Below are 20568 nucleotides of genomic sequence, written 5' to 3' on the forward strand. Positions count from 1 at the left end.
TTGTAAAACTCAATCTACCTCGTTTGATAATCTTCATACGTTGGTTCACACGGGGTCCGGATTATTTACATGTTTATTCTAAAACTAACGAAGAGCACCCGTGTATTGACTGCTGAGCCCTGCGGTCAAAAAATGGTCAAGAAGGTGAGGGGCGAAGTGCGCGGAACTGCTCAAAGAAAGATATTCGAAGTAGCGAGGAATTATCAACAGATATTTTTATTTTTTCATTAACTCCAGGATTTATTCCCTCGTCTATTTATGCGCTACGTTGTGTTACGGAAGTTGGTCCGAGCGTGCCATTCAACCCCCCGCCTTGGCATATGAGCTGGCGGTATCTTCTACATAAATAAAACAACGTAAACAGCGTTCAATTTAAGAATAAGAATCTTTGGCTGCATGCAAATTTATAAGTGACACCCATCAAAATCTATACATCAAAAATACACGCGTAAAAATGAAACGAACGGGAAATTGAAACTTGCGAAAACTGTTTTCACAAAATGATGTGAAACTATTTTCGCACCTTCAGACATTCGTTCGACTTTCGGCTCACGTTATCGGACCCTTTGAACTTCCTCTCCACCCTAAACTCGGAACAACACATTAGAAGCGCGTAACAGCGACCAACTATTAAATGCGTCAAAACCAAGCCCGACGGGAGGCGAGTCACCCTCGGGCTCGAGAACATCACCGCGACCCTTTGAACTTCCGCCACCCCCGTGGGCGGTGACCGCTTTAGTGCCACTCAGGAGCGACACCCGTCGAAAACAATACAAAGAAAAAAAAAAGAAAAAAACTCCCAAGCTTCATGGCGGCGAAGCAATAAGACAACGAGATCAAAAGTACAGAATAAGAGAAGGCGGAGAAAGAGAGAGCCGCTTTCGATGTGCTGGGACGTAGAGCGCCGTCGTGAAACTCGAAATAACCGTTTGTTGAAACCGAGGAAGCGGGAGGGCCTTAAAAATAGAGTGGAAAGCTTCCCTCTTTTCTTTTACAAGGGTCTCTTTTCTCCCTTTCCCAGCGCCCTGACGGGCCCGGGTCCTGGGTTCCAGGACCAACAGAAGCAGCCCAGCTGCGTGTTAGATCAGCCATGGTTCCGCTCTTGCTGGTGCTCAAGTGTCTCGGCGACCACCTGAGATGATCGTGACGGCGGTCGTCCCGCGGCGTGTAGGCGAGTTTGAATCGACACCGGCGACAAATATTTCCCGTAACTGAACGAATCGTTAGATGCTGAAACGACCGAAGACGGGGATCGTGTTTTGAGGAGTAAGGTCCCAAAGAAGCGCATCTGGTTCCTGGAATTTGAATCGTGGAGTGCCTGTGTGTGTATGTGCGAGAGCTCACTCGTTGGACAGGTGGCTACTTGGAAGCGAAGCAAAAAGTGATAAAGAAAAAAGAAGTTGCCCGTTCCGTGTTTAAACTCTTTTGACGGAGAGGACCCGAGTTTCAGATCAGAAGTTGGGTGCAGCTCTCGTGAAAGATCATTATTTGGGAGTGTGTTTGTGAATGAACTCGATGCTGTGATACCAAAGGCTCAGGGAGTTCGACGCAGATCGTCACTTCTGACCAGACAGATGTCAAACCGTGATTGAGGATGAGCTCAGGATACCCTTCCGGGGGAGCTGCATCAAGCGGTAAGTTGAAAAGTTAAAAAGCAATCGTGACATCGCAAAAAAAAAAAAAAAATACTGAGGCTTGAGTGTTTCCGCTATTTTACATCCTTTGCAGGTTCACAAATTTCTATTTAGTGGAAATGAAACGGGTTTTCCGTGAGCGGTTTGTTTTTGTTGATTTCGGTGGTAATTTTTTGTACATAACATACGAAGGTGGTTTAAAAATTTTTCGCCCTCCGCTTAAACTTATATTGGCAGTATTGTCATATAATCGCTTTTCGTACGAGGTCTCTCCAGTAAGTTCTGAGCAGGTTCGAACGTGTTATGCCAGTTCAGTTGTGACTGATGTGCGAGAAACAATGGCTGCAACACTTGTGATTTGCACAAATGGGGAAGTCATTGTTTTGTGGTGCGAGGGTGTGTCTGGGGTCAATATTTATCGAAGTTTGTGCGCAGTATGAAGTAAGTGTTTTTTTTTTGTGTGTGTTTTATTTGTGAAGAAATGTGTTAGCCATAAAGATGGAGCCAGACGCCCGTCTGTATCCAACCGACTGATTTCAACATTGAGCGTGCACCGCGTGAACTGATTCCGTCGGATAGACGAGTAGCAGTGGATAATGTGACAAATTATTTGCAAACAGCTATTGTTTATGCAATATTCCGTGAAACTCGGGTTCGGAAAGGTTTTGATTAGAATCAATTCTACAGCCAGATTGCGGAAAATTTTATGATCATCCTCGTACATATAAGGTGTGATCAAATAAAAGTTATGAAACCCGTTTACGTAGCTCTATTAGAACGAATAAAAAGGTACACCAGAATGTGGGGCAGAATTAAGCGAAGCACTACAGTACACGAGCAGGCAAGAATTCACGAGCGTTCAGTAGAAGTTAACGTGCACATCCAGACACGCATCCCACTGCTTTGACGGCCGGGCGCCTGGTTCGGCCGCGGAAGATATTTCTTTTTCTCACGTGCTTCCCGAAACGTTCGCGCCCAGTAAGTTACTGTTCCTCGATACATATTCGTCATCATACACCGCCTGCATCATGCAATGGATGTCGACTGGTCAACTCCTTTCCGCTTTTAGGAACTGAATCACCGCTCGCTGACCCACTTCAAACAAATTCCCGATCACACCGGTCATGTTGTCATTGTTGTCCGACACAGACCAGACATAGCAAAAGGATGAACGCTTGCTCGCTTTTGCCTGTTTCCGCTTATCAGGATAATAGCCACGTGATTCGGCTTCCCGTGCACCGGTCGTCGCTACACGGCACAAACGGGTTTCAAATGATCACGCTTCGAACACACCCGCCGACACGATAAGTTAAAGTCGTTTACTGAGCGCGCTGACTTTGACTGGTCAGGTCTTAGACAATTCAGAAATTCTTCTAAAACTTAAATTTAAAAAAATAAAACGTAAAACCAATTCTTTGTTTTAGGTAAGAGAGACCACGATGGGGGCAAACATACTTTAAAATAAACTGTGAATATTACTATAAGAAGAGATAATTCCCATACGAGTGATCGGCAAGTCAGCGCATGCAGCGCGAAACCACGAAGGGCCGGCCGGGACGTGAACTGCCTCACCAATTTCCCCAGATATCAAACGCTCTTAATATGCTCATATAGCAGAAGGCTTTTTTTTTTTCATATTTTCGTCATGCCCGAACATTTTTTTCCCCTTTGGGAGGATTATATTACGAAAGACTTTTTTTTATGCCGGCGCCTCCTACTTCCCATCAACATTTAATCATATGTGAGCTGGGATCCTCTCTGCGCGGCAGGGTTTCAAATGGCCGCCAGCGAGGAAAAGTTCACTATAGAAACTTATATATAGATATAGAAAGAGAGAAAACGTAGCGCAGGATGACGAAAACTATATACGGCAGAAAACACACTTGAGACGGTTGTTGGAGTTTTTTAAAACTTATTATTCGTAAAGTTTTTTCTCAAGTGCGTTTTATGATATATATATATATATATATATATATATATATATATATATATATATATATATATAAAGATACACAAATGTGGCCTGTGCAAGTGAGGTGAGATATATGGGCAAACGGACATTATGTTCCAAGGAGGATGTAACTAAAAGATTACTAATTAACCAAAAATTCTGTGATTATTTCTTTTAATTAGACGTTTTAGGGCACATGTTTATATTGAAGAAATGGAGGTAATCAACCTTAAAAGTCAGTCCAGTTTTTTTGTTTTTTTTTTATCCTGGATCTAGCATGTCATTTGAGTTATATTCATTGTCAAATTTTAGTTATTTATTTATTTTATTTTATTTTACGTGCCCAAAACCAACTATGCAGGTCTCCTCTTCAGTGCACAAATATATAAATATGAACAAAAAAAAAAATAAAAGCCCAATAGCAGGTTTTAAACACAAAGCTAAAAACAGACAATATTTAAAGTTCGGCAACAAGCACACCCTAATGGCACTGTATATATCAAGTTCGGCATTTCCAATATTGATGAACAGAGATTGTATCCGTGACAGAGGGGGTGGTTTCCAGATGGTGTGAATGCTGAAAGTACTGCGGGACCTAATGGAACGAGGGGGGATATGAATGTTTACATCACGAAAAAGCGAAGCACTGTAAAATACGCTATTTACAATTTTGTATAAAAAAACTAAGTCGCGCTCTGCTCTTCCATTGGGCAGTGGTGTCAACTAAATTTTATTATGCAGAAGAGTGTAGTCAAAATAGAAACGGCGTTGGAAGTAGCGATCAGGAACGATACGTATTAGTTTGTGTTGCACATTTTCGATGGTCACTGCTTGTGTTCTTGTTAACGAATTCCAGGCCACAGAACCGAACTCAAGCCTAGAGCTAACTAGGGCACAAAATCAACGAATAATGGAGGCCGGGTTCTTGAATGGCTGACTAATGCGGCATATAATACCCAACACTCTTGTCGCCCTACCAACAATAAATGACACGTGAGGAGTAAACTTGAATGCATTATCGAGATACACGCCAAGGTCTTTTACAACAGATGCACGCTTGATTGTCATTTGTTTGTAATGTAATCATAGTGTACTATACAGCGAAGCCTGCAGAAAGACAATGCGTTTGTTTTCAGGGGATTCAGTGATAAGCTATTTGCTGAACACCACTAACAACACGTAAGACATCACGTTGCAGAACATGACAGTCAACAAGAGACTTTACACTCATAAAAAGCTTGATGTCATCAACAAACATCAGTAACTCAGCACTATCTACACAGGCCGCTAGATCGTTGACGAAGATTAAGTGCAAAATGGGGCCAAGAATAGATCCTTGAGGAACCCCAGATGTTGAGAAGAAAAGGTCGGAATAACTGTTATGAATACGAACACTGTTTGGACGAGAGGATAAGTAACTTTCGAACCACTTACATACCTCTGAACAGCAACCGCTTGACAATAATTTGTGTAACAAAAGCTCATGATTTAGTCTATCGGAAGCTTTCGACGTGTCAGAATATATACATTTAACATTGCCTTTGTTTAAAACAATGGGGGTAAAGGAGTTTAGAAAAGAGCAAAGATTGGTTTCAAGCCAGACTTCTACACGCTACTGAAAAAAGTAACCGATTATAATTACAATTACTTTACCGTAAGAAGTAACCAATTACAATTACAATTACAGCCTCATAAGTAATAAAATATCACTCTTAAGTAATCAATTACTTCCCATGTTACTTTTCATTAAACCTTTTTTATATTAAGGTAGCATATTCCTTGAAGTTTAGCGCTCAGTGGTTCCGAGAAAAAAAAAAACCTTGACCGTTTTTGTTTAGAGCTGAGTGAGTGACATCAACGTACCCAATCCCTCTCGTAAAAAAATAAATAAATAGAAAAAGCGCTGTTTAAATATATTACTCCCAAGAGGCTGGATAAGGTCATTTTTCATACCCGGGCGTACTTTCCGGTGTACGAAAGAAAAATGTACTCAGGAAACGAAGCATAGTGATGTGGCCTACTAATTCTCGTGGTCCCGTTTTTAATGGTTTCGAAAATGAAAAAAAATGACCATTGCCCAGAGCTGAGTGACTACGGCATATGTACCCCCCCCCCCCCCCCTTTTCCAAAAAGTAACAAACAATTTAGAAAACTTGTAATGGGTACGTTTGTAATCGACTACAGCAAAAAAGTAATTCAATTACAAGCATCGTTACTCCTTAAAGGAAGTAATTGAAGCGTCACAAAATTACAGTAAGATGTATTCGATTACAAGTAATCACGTTACGTACAAGTCTGCTCCGACCGTCCTTTCAGAAAACCATGCTGACAAGATACAAACTTTTGGCAGAAATAAAAAAAGAATTCGGGAATGCACGACCCGGTCAAAAAACAAAACAAAACAAAAAACTGTCTATACCGAAACCGAACGTGCGATGCCCGCCGGAACGACAACCCTCGTTTGACGCCGGAGCTGACTGCACTCGGTGCTTTGTGGCCGGCCAACCAAAGCGATAAGCCACCTTAGAGGCTGCTAGAAGTTGCTTTGCCTACTGCTCAATATCACTCAAAAAGTTTTCTTTTTTCCTTTGACAAATTTGAAAACGTCGACAAGAATGCATTCATGACGGAAGCGGATCCTTTTTAAGTGGCCCATTTATTAGCCCACAAAAGTGCCGCTAGAGGCGCATCGGTATTGTTGGTATGAATAGCTGGTTTATTCGCGTGGAAAGTATATAATTCCGGATGTGATTCGGACCTTTCATGATCATGGCAGAGTCATAAATTGTACTGCTGAGGACAACGGCGGCTTCTTGACTTCGAGCTACCTCCTGCTTTGAGGTTCTCGACGCACGGGCGCTATTGCCTGTCTTCAGTGTACCACAGAACGGTTTTGTAATGACTTCCCCGGTAGGGCTTTACTTCCAAGAAAAATTGGACATGGTCCTGACATACTCTGAGATAAAGGTAAATTCCCGACTGGCCACACGGCTGTACGCTGCTCGTTTCCTAGATCGTCGGGTTCCGGAACATGTTTAGTTTGCGAGCGCCTTTACCAAGTTTCGGAATAGAGGTTATGTACATCACAGAGGGTGCAGCGAGGCCGTTGTTGTAAGTGAACATTATGATATTGACATCCGTGCCTACGTCAAAGTCCACCCAGACGCCAACACCCGAGAGATTGCGCGTGATTGCAGCAGCAGAATCATTTTCGTTTCGAATGTGATCTTTGTGTTCGATCCCCACTCGTGCCCGTTTCGATCTGGATGAGCATCGTACCAGCGTGCAGTCGTCTATCACTACTGCGTGATGCACGTTAAAGAGCCCAGGCTAGCGGCTGTACTGCACTGGCTAAATTTCTCATCTGCAGCTGGGAGACAAGTTGACCGTTGAGGCAGGCTAATTTCAGGCTGTATAAACATACACACAGCCCATTTATTTTTTTAACTTGCTATGGAAGCATAACCTTCATCCGTGCCATTTGTGTTCCTGCATGAGGGCCTAACTAAAAATTACTTTAAAAAGCTGTTTACAACTTCCTGTAACGCCGAATTGGAGCGCAGCTCTTGAGGAGGAGGAGTGGAGGGTATATTCCTCCTCCTCCCTCGTGATCATGCCTGCTAGTCCTCCTCCCCTCCTGCTCCCCCTCCCTCTCCTTTACCACCTCCTCGTCCTTCAAGCTCCTCCCCTCCCCTCGCCTCCGCCTCCTCGTCTCTCCTCCCCCCTCCTCCACCTTCGTACTGCTTTCCTCCTCGCCGCTGAAGTCATGTGACCCCCTCCCCCCGAGGTTACGTGACCCCCCCGAACCAGACAATGAGGGGAGGAGGAGGAGGAGGAGGGCAGAGGTCCGGGGGGTCACGTGACCTCGAGGGGACGGGTTCACATGACCTTGGGCGGGCCGTCACGTGACTTCGGCGGGGGGAGGGGAGTCACCCCCCGGGGTCACGTGACCTGGGCGGGGGAGGAGGAGGAGGGGGAGAGGCGACGCCGACGCCAACGCCGACGCCGCACAGGCTGGAAACGGGTCATGTGACCCCCTCCCCCCGAGGTCACGTGACCCGCCCGGACCATACTACACAATGAGGGGAGGAGGAGAAGGAGGGGGAGGAAGAGGAGGAGGAGGGCAGGAGGAGGAGAGGGAGGGGCGCGGTTACGCCGACGCCGACGCCGACGCCGACGCCGACGGCGACGGCGACGCCGACGCCGCTCAGGCTGGAAACGGGCCCCTAAGAGCTGCGCTCTAAAACGGCTTGAGTTCTGCAATCTGGTTTCAATTAATCAAATGAGGACAAGGTCTTTTTTGACAAAGTAATTTCGAACTATAAAGCAAAATTTTGCCGCGACGGAGCTGTGAACCTTCACAGTGCAGATAACTGGTTAGACCAGAACGCTGCTTGGTAAAGAGAACACGGCCATCAGGTACGCTGGTCTGTCAACGTCTGGTGCGCATCCTCGGTTACAAGATTATTGGGCCTTACTTCCTGGAAGGCAATCTCACCCGCAGAAAGTACACAGTGGGTGTCCTTAATGGATTCGTCGATGACTTTGGCTGCGACCTGCCACTGCAAGATCTGCGGCAGACGTTTTTTCAGCCCGATGGAGCACTACCGCATTTTTCGTCTGGCACCAGATATTGGCTCGACAACTTTCAAGATCGGTGGATCGGACGAGCAGGACCAATGATTTGGTCACCTAGATCGTCCGAATTTACATTAATGATCTCCGCCATGGCATCACTTCTGAAGTACGTTTGTTCGCCGATGACTGTGTCATCTATAGACCGATTCATTCACGCCACGATCAACTAATCTTGCAGAACGATCTCCAACTTATAATTCAGTGGTGTTATAAATGGCAAATGGCTTTAAAATGTAATAAATGTAAATCGCTATCTTTTTTCCCGCAGTTCACATGTTTTATCCTCCTCTTACCACCTTTCTGACATCCCGGTAACTGCTTGTTCATCGTATAAATATTTAGGAATTCATCTGACATCTGACCTGTCTTGGACCACTCACATAAAATCTGTCATCGCCGATGCTAACCGCACTCTCGGATTTCTTCGCCGTAACCTCAGACAAGCTACATCCCCCGCAAAAAAAACTAGCTTATACTACCTTGGTCAGAACTAAACTAGAATTCGCTTCTTCCATATGGTCACCGTGGCAGGCATACCCAACTAACAACCTGGAATCCGTTCAAAGCAGAGCCTTCCGTTTTATTTATTCCGACTATTCCCCTTACGCAAGCATATCAGGACTTCGCCAATCAGCTAACCTTGACACTCTTTCTCACCACCACAGGGTGTCTTGTTTTTCTCTTCTTCATCGGATCGTTTATTACAACAGTCATCTCAGACAAAGTTTGTTATCACCTCACCGCATTTTCCCTCGTCTCGACCATTCTTGTGAACTCCCTCCGATTTCATCGTCAACCGCCACTCAACAAATGTCTACTTTACCATTGGCCATTGACGACTAAAACTCACTGCCTGACGTAATTGTTTCCTTATCTGACACTAAGAAAATTTCAGCAGCCATTAGCTTATTTTTTTCTAACCCATAACTAGATTACAGCGCGTTTTTGTAAATAAATAGTTGTGTCATTTCTTCTGAAGTCTTCACTCCCTTGTATAATGCCCCCTGGGCCTTCAAGGAATAATAAATGGTGATGATGATGACTTGACTTTCTTCTTTTGGGATCACATAAAATCTGAAGTCTGCGTGACCGGACCTCGGGACATTATGAACTTGAAGCAAAGAATCGTCGATGCTCGTGCAAGCATCAGTCTCGAAATGATGCAGCGAGCTCTGACTTCAATGGAAACGCTCTGAATGGTTTGCATTGCCAGCAAAAGGCAGGAACTTCCAGCATATATTGTTTTTGTTTTGTTTTTTATTTTGCCTTTCAGGACAGGCGTTATATATTTATTGTTGCTAAAGGCTAAAGTTTTTCGACTGAAAAAAAAAAATAAACCAGACTTGCCCGTGGCACGCTTTATTTTAGAGGCTTTTGGATCGTAATGAACAGCCATCAGGCGTCGCCATAAATGCCTAGAATCTCAGGGTGAAGACATCCATTGTTGCCCTGAATGTGCCAACGCGTGACGCTCTCGCGCACTCGGTACGTGACTTAGGCAGTAAAATGGCGTCTATGCATTAGCCAAAGCTACGCGCTCGAGCTGAGTGTCACCGGATTGCGCGCACTTCAAAATGCAGAAAATAAGATTGGGCGGAAAAATGGCTCAGATGTCATTACTCAAGCCAAAGCGCGCGTGTGTATGAAGGCAGTCTACTAGAATCACACGGTTGTACCAAAGTACAAAAGGCAAATAGGACGACAGAGCCTAAATCCGGGGTCACGTTGCTGATATATCATACGAAAGACAGTCTGCAAACCAGAGTCACCGCAATATCTGTGGTCTGAATGCCGCGTGCCAAATTTCTCTCCTTGAACTCATTGCCATGCGGCATTCGAAGCACGGATCTCGCTGTGACTAGCGTTTCAATATGTATGCAGATTCTTTTGTACAATGTATAAGCAGTGCGACCCCGGCTTAACGTGTTTCAAACGCGTATACGTTATCTTCAGCAATAATAGAATATTAATAAAACACAGGGCGCATAATAGCATTTTTTATATTTATACGATAACTGTTTGCGGCGACTGACACCGGAACGCGATTAGAAACATGTTCAGCTAAGACGTTACTAAGGGTACAGATGTAACACCACCTTGCAACCTGCAGTGGGCTACAAAAAAAATAGACTTGCTGTTTCAGCCGTTGAATCTGAATGTTTGGGTGCCGCGTAATGGGAGAGTCCTGCTCGCCATTGTTTTATCTTTTTTTTCCTTTCTGATTCTTTTTACGGCATTTTTTTCTGCCATGTTTCGTTTTCTTGGTTGTGGAGAACCGTCCACTCCGTAGCAGTATAGGTGAATGAGCGCGCCGAATGGCCGTTCATCTCTCTACGCGCATTTTTTGTTTGACGGATAATGCTGGTTGCTTTTTCGTGCTGCAAGTCCCGTCGAAACCTTCACTTTTTGTTGAGTAGATTATGTTCATGTTCTGCAATAGCAGTTAATGGGACACTTCGCGAGTTTCGCGCCGTCGACCGCGCTCCAAATGGACGAGGAGCATTTTCGGCACTCCGCCAAAAGATTACACATTGACGTCACGCTGCTGACGTCACGCCGCTCTACACGACTTTGACTTCACGTCGCGCATCACGTTACCTGTTACCGGGCATCAGCTGACACCATGACGTGACATTTTCAAGTCAAGTCACGTTGCACAGTGACGCCACGCTACTTAATAATGTAAGGTGACACCGTGAGTCAAATGATGCCATGACGTCACGTGGCATTCAGACTTCACGTGACATACGTCTAAGTGGCACCGTGCCGACACGTATAAACATAAACATGAGACTCCCGATAACAGAAACAATAAAATCAAGGCGCTTTCGCTAATTATACCAGAAAAGTTATCGGGTGATAAAACCGATAAAGCTATACTCCGCGACAACTTTTCTTGGCAATGCAGTGGAAGGTACAGGCCCGCGTCCCCTCTCCCATTTTGAGTGTGCGCGGGCTCTCCTCTTCTCCCGGGAAATGGGGGAGGGGGAGAGCCAGCGCACACTCAAAATGGGAGAGGGGACGCGGGCCTGTACCTTCCACTGCATTGCCAAGAAAAGTTGTCGCGGAGTATAGGTAGGCGTTAAGCCGTCGAAATCAGGGCGTGATATTAGGTGGAGCCAGACTTGTACGCGTTACTGAAAAAAAGTAACCGATTACAATTACAATTACTTCACTGTAAAAAGAAACCAATTAAAATTGCAGCCCGCAAAAAAGTAATCGAAAATTACCCTAAAGTAACCGATTACTTCCCACATTACTTTACATTCAACTTTTTTTATTATTATTATTACGGTAGCAAAATACTTGGGGTCTCTCGCTCAGTTGTTCCTGTTATGGAGGTCGCCGACGCTCCGACGCTAGCGAGCTCCAAAGTCCAAGGCGACCGAGAAGAACCGTTCGCGCGCAGCCCGAGATCTAAACATCCGCTCGTCCGCTTCGCGCGTAACCTGAGCGCCCCGTACCAGAGGCGCCTTTCTTTTATTTCGTTTTAGATTTAATAAACGAGACGTCAGTCTTCAGTCTGACTCCGGCACGAAAGGTTGTCCATGTGTGCCCTTCGTTAAAAGAACGTAAAACGAAACATGGTGTCAGAAGTGGGATCCAGTTGAAGTTTTTCTGAAGTCCTGCTGTCCCGAAGACCAACAATCAGCCTGTCGCGGATCAATTCTTCCTTCAGTGGTCCATAGTTGCACGTAGTGGCTAATCCATGGAGAGCAGTGACGTACTCCTCGACGGTTTCCGTCTCCAGTTGCGATCTTGTGTTGAACATGGCTCTCTCATACACCACGTTTCGACGAGGAATGAAGTAACGTTCGAAGTTCTCCATCACCTTGTCGAAGTCTTGAGCCTCGGTGTCGGACAGCTTGAAGGTCTGTAAGACGTCTTCAGCTTGTGGTCCCATGATGTAAATGAGAGCGTCGACTTGGTGTGATGATGGTTGAGATGCGTCATCCTACGGCCTGGGAGCAGTGCTGCGTCAAGAGCAGGAGGATGGATCATATCGCGTCATCGCCTATGCGTCCAGAACACTCACCGAAACAGAGAAGAGGTACGCCCAAATCGAAAAAGAAGGTTTGGCACTCACGTGGGCATGCGAAAAATTCCGAGATTACATCGTGGGAACGCACTTTGTACTGGAAACCGACCACAAACCACTCATTTCTCTGTTTGGATCAAAGTCATTGGACGACCTAACCCCACGGCTTCAGAGACTGCGCATGCGTTTAATGCGCTACTCATTCGAAGTTGTCCACGTTCCGGGCAAGGAACTCCAAGCAGCTGACTCGTTGTCAAGAAGCCCTCTGCCACAGCGGCAAGACAGAGAGATGCAAGAAGAAATCGATTGCTTCATTCGACACATAGAGACGTCCCTACCAGCAACGCAAACGAGTCTCCAATGGATAACGGCAGAACAGAACAAAGACCCTGTTTGCCAAAGGCTCGCCAGCTACAGCCATAAAGGTTGGCCAAATCGTCGAGATCTCAGAACAGACCTCAAAGAGTACTACGAGTACCGTCATCACATTGCCGTGCAAAACAGCCTTCTCATGAATGGTTCTAGAATAGTGGTACCAGAATCCTGCCGTCCACATATCCTGCAACAACTTCATGAAGGACACATGGGCATAGGCAAATGCAAAGCACGGGCAAATGTATCGGTGTGGTGGCCGAGGATAAACGATCATATCGAGCGCCTGGTCAAGAACTGCGAAAAATGCATTAAAACTGGCCAGAACCGAAGGCTTCCCCTCATCCCGTCAGAGTTTCCTAGTCGACCGTGGGAGAGAGTGGCGATGGACCTCTTCTTCATTCATGGGAAATGGTGGCTGGTCGTCGTCGACTACTACTCTCGCTACCCCGAAATCGCTCGACTGGAAAGCCTCACAGCAGCGTGCGTAATAATGCACTGCAAATCGATATTTGCGAGGCATGGCATCCCAGAAGTAGTGGTGTCTGATAATGGTCCTCAGTTTGCGGGAACCACAGGTTCAGCATTCACCAAGTTCTCACAAACCCACGGATTTAAGCACATCACATCAAGCCCTCGCTACGCGCAGAGCAATGGGATGGCGGAGGCTGCGGTGAAGATCATAAAGAGATCACTCAGCAAAACAGAAGATCCGTACGAGACACTCATGATCTACCGTTCAACGCCTCTGCCCAACGGATACAGTCCGACAGAACTTCTCATGGGGAGAAGGATGCGTACAACCGTACCGATCGCCACTCAGCTCCTGGAACCAAAGCTACCCGACCAAAAAGAACTGCGTCGCTATGAGCAAGAAAACAGGAACCGACAAAAGCAATACTTCGACCGGCGACACGGAGTGCGTCAACTCGATCCACTCGGCTCTGGACAGCGAGTTTGGGTCATTGACCTAAAGCGAACCGGAGTTGTTCAGAACAAGGCCCATACACCACGATCTTACTGGATAACGTCCGAGGGTCAAGAGATCCGAAGAAATCGCACGCATTTAATTCCTTTCCCCGATCAACAAGATAAACAAGGCATCGAAGAGTTCCCCGAAACAACCACGAGGCCCGAAGAAATGTGTGCCGACACCTCCCACAAACATTCTCGGCACGGCCGGTGTGTAAAAGAGCCAGACCGTTTCGGCACTTCTTCGAAGCTCCCTTAGAAAGAGGGATGTTATGGAGGTCGCCGACGCTCCGACGCTAGCGAGCTCCAAAGTCCAAGGCGACCGAGAAGAACCGTTCGCGCGCAGCCCGAGATCTAAACATCCGCTCGTCCGCTTCGCGCGTAACCTGAGCGCCCCGTACCAGAGGCGCCTTTCTTTTATTTCGTTTTAGATTTAATAAACGAGACGTCAGTCTTCAGTCTGACTCCGGCACGAAAGGTTGTCCATGTGTGCCCTTCGTTAAAAGAACGTAAAACGAAACAGTTCCAAAAGAAAGAACGAAAAGAAAGCCATGATCGTTTTTCCTTAGAGCTGAGTAAGTGACGCCAACAAACCCAATCCTTCCTGTGAAAAGAGAAAAATAATAAGAAGAGCTCTGTTTTAAATACATTACTGACAAGAGGCTGGATAAGGTATTTTTTAATACCCGGACGTAGTCTCCGGTGTACCAAAAATAAAATGTATTCAGGAAACGAAGCATAGTGAAGTGGCCTATTAATATTTGAGGTCCCGTGCTCAGTGGTTTTGAAAAAGATTTTTAAGAAATTGACCGTTGCGCAGAGCTGAGTGACTCCAGCATATCTAACCCCTCCCCCATACCTCACCCACCTCCGCCCCCCCCCCCCCTTAAAAAAAAAAAAGAAAGAAGAAAAAAAGGAAATTGAGAAAAATTGTAATGGGTAATTTTGTAATCGATTACAGCGAAAAGGTAATTCAATAACAAGGATCGTTACTCCTTAAAAGAATTAATTGAAGCGTTCCAAAATGACAGTGAAATGTAATCGATTACAAGTAATCCATTACTTGAAACGCGTTACGTACAAGTCTGGGTGGAGCTACATGCTTGAAACTTGAGAGCACGATTTTGGAAGTGTTCTTCAGTGACCACAAGGCAGTCCTAGTTTGTGTCAAATAAAATTGTTTAACAGATTCACTAAACCCTCTCTACTTAATACACCCTCTCTGGTTCCAAAACGCTAAGGAATTTTCGTCCGGTGTGTTACTCGGTTTAGTATACGAAACGCCCATCCGGACTCTATGGTGCGTGCTCGCACCTTTATCATTCATTCGGTCCATCTGCTCCGAAACGACACCTTAGCGGCTCCGACGTCACACCTCAGCTGCCGCAGTGCTTCACCTTACGGGTAGCGTAAGTGCCCAGATTTTCTTTTTCTTTTTTTTAACCTGAGTCGCTCCCATGATTATAACGTTTTTCAGCGATGATGAGCGGCAATGCCAAGCAACTTGTCGCAGCAGATATGGTGGCTTATCGCTTTAGTTCGCCAGCCACGGAACACCGACTGGAATCAAACCCGCGCGCTGTGACGCAAAATAGTGACGCGAATTTCGTCATTAACACGTGACCCTAAGGCGTCAAACGAGGGTTGCCCTTGCGGCGCGCATCGTTCATTTGGTTTCGGTGTCGACAGATTTCCAGAACAAAATTTGACAACGAATAACTCAAATTGCGTTTTCGATCCACGATTTGTGAAAGCTGGGCTACCCTTCCAGCATTGATTGCCTTCATTTCTTCAATATAAACATGAGCCCTAAAATGTGTAATATCTTTTTATTTATTCATTTAAAGAGTACTGGAACTCACATTTGTGAGCCATAGCAGGGGTGGTACGTATTGCTTTGGTGTGATATGCTTATGAGCAGTCTCTCGTGGCGGAAGTGACTGCTTCAACAAAAATATCAAGTGACGGAAGGGTTACCATTTTGTTAGACAGAAAACTTCATTCGTAATTGGTGCAATTTTGTAAATTAGTCGCCTTTAAGTTGCATTCCCTCTTGGACACAATATCCGCCTGGAAGTATAACTTTCTTATCCAGACTGCATTTGTGTAGTTTCAGCAGATTTTTTTTAAATCTTTATTCGGTAAAGGGACACCCTGTATAGGTAGCTTCATTACTGGGCAATATTTTGGATTATTTGCTTGTCACACACAACAAGTCACTGAAATATTGCTGTGGCTATTGCTTTCCCCTTGAACATTCAGGTTTTCCAAATAAACACAAAACGTCTCTCCATCTCCAGTTAGCAGTGTTTATTCTTCATAATAGTTTCCTGAAAGTGAACGTAGAGGTGTTCCGAGGAACGAAAACAATTACAAAACCTTAGCACTACCAATATCGTAGCGAACGGTATGTGTGTGACATAGAATGCATAGACAAAACTTTAGAGCACATGAAAAGTTACAGCTTTAGTTAACACAGAGAAGAATCAGAGCTTCCCTCTCAAAGTTCGAGAGGGTTGGTAACCTTAATCACCGACCGACCTCCTCGACAAGACTCAGCTTCAGATTGACTCTTGCGACGCTAGCAAACGGAGAAAGAAGCACAATTCATCGAATTGACGTGCTCGATGTATCCACCATCTATGATAAGCTGAGAAGAACTAACTCCCAAATATACTTAAAGTACAAATCCTCATGTGATAAATATATATACCTATATATATATATATATATATATTTAATAAAGAAATATGACGCCACGTGGTATTGTGAAATCGAGTGTTACACCGCGACCTGAAGCTGTGACGTCAATTTCCCCGCTAAATTGTACAGGGAAAATTGATGTCCGTTGACGTCACGTCACGCCATCCCATGTCATGTGAAAACATGACGTCTCGTCATGTGGCCACGTCATGCGATCTCAAATCACGTGGTTTCGATTTCTACGCTAAGCTCAGCGGGGAAATTCACGTCCCGTGACGTCGTAAAATCACGTGATTCCATGACGGCACGTGACATTTTGACGTCATGTGGTCAGACCGACACAATAAAGAAAGGTCTGTCAAGGCTTCGCATATAAAGCTATCGGGCTCTTGCTTTAAATCCAACCATACACCCCCTTTCGTGACACTGTAGAGCAACAACCCTCTTTTGGAGCCCAGATGCTCGAGTGCGACATAGATACGCGATATGGCTATATACGCGTGTCGGTTTATCTCGATACACGAACTGAGGAAGGCGTGTTCATCACCCCTACAACGTTTTTGCCTTGTCATTCTTGATTTATGGGATGCAACTGGCACACCGTTATTAAGGCGAAAGCCTTGTATGTCTCATCGTTTAGTCGACCTTCAGAAAACACGTCGGCTACACAAAAGGTACCAAAACGAAATGTACCGATGAAACGGCGCAAAAACTGCGTCGTCAGAGAGCGCGGTGTCTTCGGAGGTTCACTATCACGTTTACATCGGCGCATGGGCTTTCGCCTTCAAGTCGTCTTAGGAATAACATAGGAGTCCATGTGAATGTTTTAATGTCTTGTCCCGTTATCTACAATGAGCTAAAAAGCACCAACTCCCAAGTGTACCGCACTTCAAGCAAAGTCTCATATTTAAGCATTAACTAGATTTAAAAAAAAAAAAAAACAGTCACGCTACAGACACGTTTTGTGACAGTGTTAAAAACAACCTCCTTCAAGCCCAGAGGCTCGAGTACAACATATATTCAACATATATCTAACCGCATGTCTGTTTATCTCGCCGCACGAACCGAGAGAGGCGTGTCAGTCACCCCTGCCGCTTTTTTTCTCATTGCGGACACGCGCTGAGAAACATCATCGCGTCTCGCGGAAGCAGATTCTCCCAGATATAGCTGCGGCTCGCCGTCTTCGCCGCCAACCCACGGAAGGTCGACTGAAAGCGTACAGCCCGAGCAAAACAAACTCCCGGAGCAACGCGGACAAAGGCGGCTCGCCGGGCTCCGCAAGCATCCAGTTGGCCGTGACCGCGATATGTAGCGGAGCCGTACACCTACAACGCCTGCACGCGGAGAGAGCCTGGCTTATACCTGTGATGTGTTGGCTGTCTCGTCGAACCCATTCAGTTGCCTGGGGTTGGCTTTGCCGCTAAAGTAAGCGCCTCCGACGTTCACGTGTGCTCGAACTTATCGATACGCCGCACACGCTGTAAAGCTTACTTCTTGTAAAGTTGGCCACGTTTTCTTAACGTTAATGATCGCGAAATCATTGTAATTCGAAAGCCGTTCACAGACCGGACCTCGCGTCAACGTCAGTGCGCTGAAAGAGCATTGAGGAGATGATTACGCAAGGATTCTTACATATGGAATATTTCTGTTTTGATCTTTAATCTAGTATCTGGGGATAAAACGAGTATTACAACAGATCCTAAGCATGAGAAAGCAAGGTTGGGACTATGTTCACACTGCGTCTCCTGGATGCTTTGGCGTTTATCCTTTCATCCTTTTTCTTTTTTTTTTTAACTTCCCGTTATGTGGAACAAGATTTATATTTTCCTTTTAATAAAATTACCTTCGTTAACTTTTTCACGTCCATCTCTCTCTCTCTCTCTTTCTCTCTATCCCTCTGTTTCTTACCACACGCACCCATACATTCACACACACAGCTTTTTCTGCCAAGGTGGCTTCGAAGAGAAGAGATGGTCTGCTATTCTCCAGCCAACGGATTAAAACTTAAGACGAATGTTCACGTCGTGCAGTTAAAATCTTAGTTTCGCGTAAAGTTTTGCAAGCTGTCTAAGCTATTTACGAGCTCTGGACCGACCTGCACTCGATACCTTTTTGAATGAGGCGGAGACTGACAAAAATCGTATTATTCTACTTTGAGCATTGGGAGCCACTAAAAAACCGAGAAGCACCCAGAGACAACAGGACCACCTGGACGTTCCACGGATTTTAGCTACTAGATGTCAACGACTATAATTAGAATCAATTAAATATTTAGAAAAATACAAAGAGATTTTACACTCACTTTTATTCCGTGCATTTCTTCCCCCCTTCTGTACATTACTTGAAATTTATCATCGGATTTGCCTAAAGCGGATACGGATTTAATTTGGGATTTCTCAGAATTAAAGAGAAGGTCGGTATCTTTCTTTATATAGTGATTTATTTATTACCGTCTTCATCGGGCGATACAAATATTTCATCACTGCCACACCTCCACGCCATTTCGACAATCCGCAACTTGCGCAACTCCTCCGAGACCACCCTCCCTGGGAACTTCTAAGTGACTCATCAGATATAACGCAATCAGCGGCCGCTTATACGACAAAATGACAAAAACCTCCGCACCTCTTAAGATAACATTCAAAGAGGCTAAAGATAGCCTGAATAAAATGTTAAACACCCACACCTTGAGACTCCTGTACTATCGGAAACGCTCTGAGCTTAGAAACTCCCGTCCGTATAAACTCGGTCGGAGTTCCTCCACCTGAACTGAGGTCACAGACGCTCCCATGACAGCTTCGAATCAAGATGTCAAAAGGGCGTGCAACAGAACTCATCATCGCTCGCGGCGGCACTCAATGGCCCAATCCGTACCTCCGTATAGTACACACACACGCACCACTACGACTCTTCCAAACGTATAGTCGATCGAATACTCCGGCCTTGGGGAGTCCAAGGACTCGTGGGAGCATGCCAGGAGTCACGGGCGACAGGTTGTAAACCATCGGGTAGCGGAGGTTTCCACGATGATGACGTCTTACGTCTCGCCACCTTCCAACGGAACGCGCACGCGTATTACGCTACGTATGCTGCTCCCACGCTGGCTTCGTTTTGTCTCTTAATTTCTTCCGAGTTTAAAAAGGCGCGGTCGCCGCTACATGATCAACCCACGCTCTGTCGTCACCGGCCATGTGCTTCGAGGAGTCATCTTCCTCTGAGGGTTGCGAGAGTTTAGCCAGACCGAGCGTCTCGCGCAGTTTGCTCTTTTTATCTGCCGTCAGCTCGGCTTCCTTGTGGTGGGACGCAAAAGGCGCGATGACTGTAACCTGACCTTCTCTGTCGGATCGAGGTTTGTGTGTCTAAAAATTAAATTTAAGTAAAAAAAAATATACAGACGCGGCACAAGTTGCTTTACTTAACCGACTTCCTTAAGACTCTGGTATAATGTGTAGCGCAGCGAACGTGGCGTAGCGCAGAACGGGGGCCTTTCATTGACAGGCGAGCAGGAACTCGATATCTGCGACCAATTGGTATCTGTGTGTGCTGCTCTACACCACGTTTTCTACGCTCAAGGTCGGAGTACAAAAAAGTCTTTACTCATCCACCTGACCGCGTCCTGGAAACGATCACATCGTCGAGGCGAAAGCTCTCTTAACAGTCCTGGAGCTCTCATGAAGACATTTGGGCATGGTGCCCCCGTTACTCTATAGTTCTACAAGGATGGCCGGCGTGGAATATCTTTTGCTTCGTTCTAAAACTACTGCCCACAAAATCGCACTGGCACTGATACTGTTAAATTTTGGGAGTTGACCTCCGGCTGGCTACAGTCACGTTTCGTTTATATGAAGCCCGTTCATATGGGCTACCCCGCTATATGCACATCATTATCGGGGGCACAATGGGAAAATACACGCATTATTGTCTCGTTATTATGGACAACTCACATTGTGCACGATTTCTGGGGGGAACGGAGGTGTCCATATTAAGAAGCTTCTGATACGCCAAAAAAAAAATTTTTTTTTTCATGCTAGGCATCGAAATGGCATATCAGGACATTACAAAAAAATTGTGTCACTATAGAGTTGCGTAGTTTTTCTTATAAAAAAATAGAAATACGAGGCCCAATTCAAAGTTGCCGCCAGTGCACTGTGACGTAACATTCTACCACAAGGTGTCAGGGCGGTCAGAAGGGATGCATTGCCGAAGTCACGTGAGTTGTATCCCTCCTCGTGCTTACCGCGAGCGCGTGTAATACTTTT

At 45.5% G+C, this 20568-nt stretch overlaps 1 protein-coding gene across 1 annotated transcript in view; it reads left to right on the forward strand.

Annotated features, from left to right (window-relative positions):
* Positions 1-883: 883 nt before the first annotated feature.
* The window catches only part of LOC8051690, a 224587-nt gene continuing 204902 nt past the window's right edge, over positions 884-20568 (forward strand). The window contains exon 1 of the mRNA XM_029986201.4: positions 884-1634. The gene's annotated coding sequence lies outside the window, so the exon portion shown is untranslated. The remainder of the gene's footprint in view (positions 1635-20568) is intronic.

Source organism: Ixodes scapularis, unplaced genomic scaffold (genome assembly GCF_016920785.2).
Source record: "Ixodes scapularis isolate PalLabHiFi unplaced genomic scaffold, ASM1692078v2 PGA_scaffold3__209_contigs__length_174095766, whole genome shotgun sequence".
NCBI lineage: Eukaryota > Metazoa > Arthropoda > Arachnida > Ixodida > Ixodidae > Ixodes > Ixodes scapularis.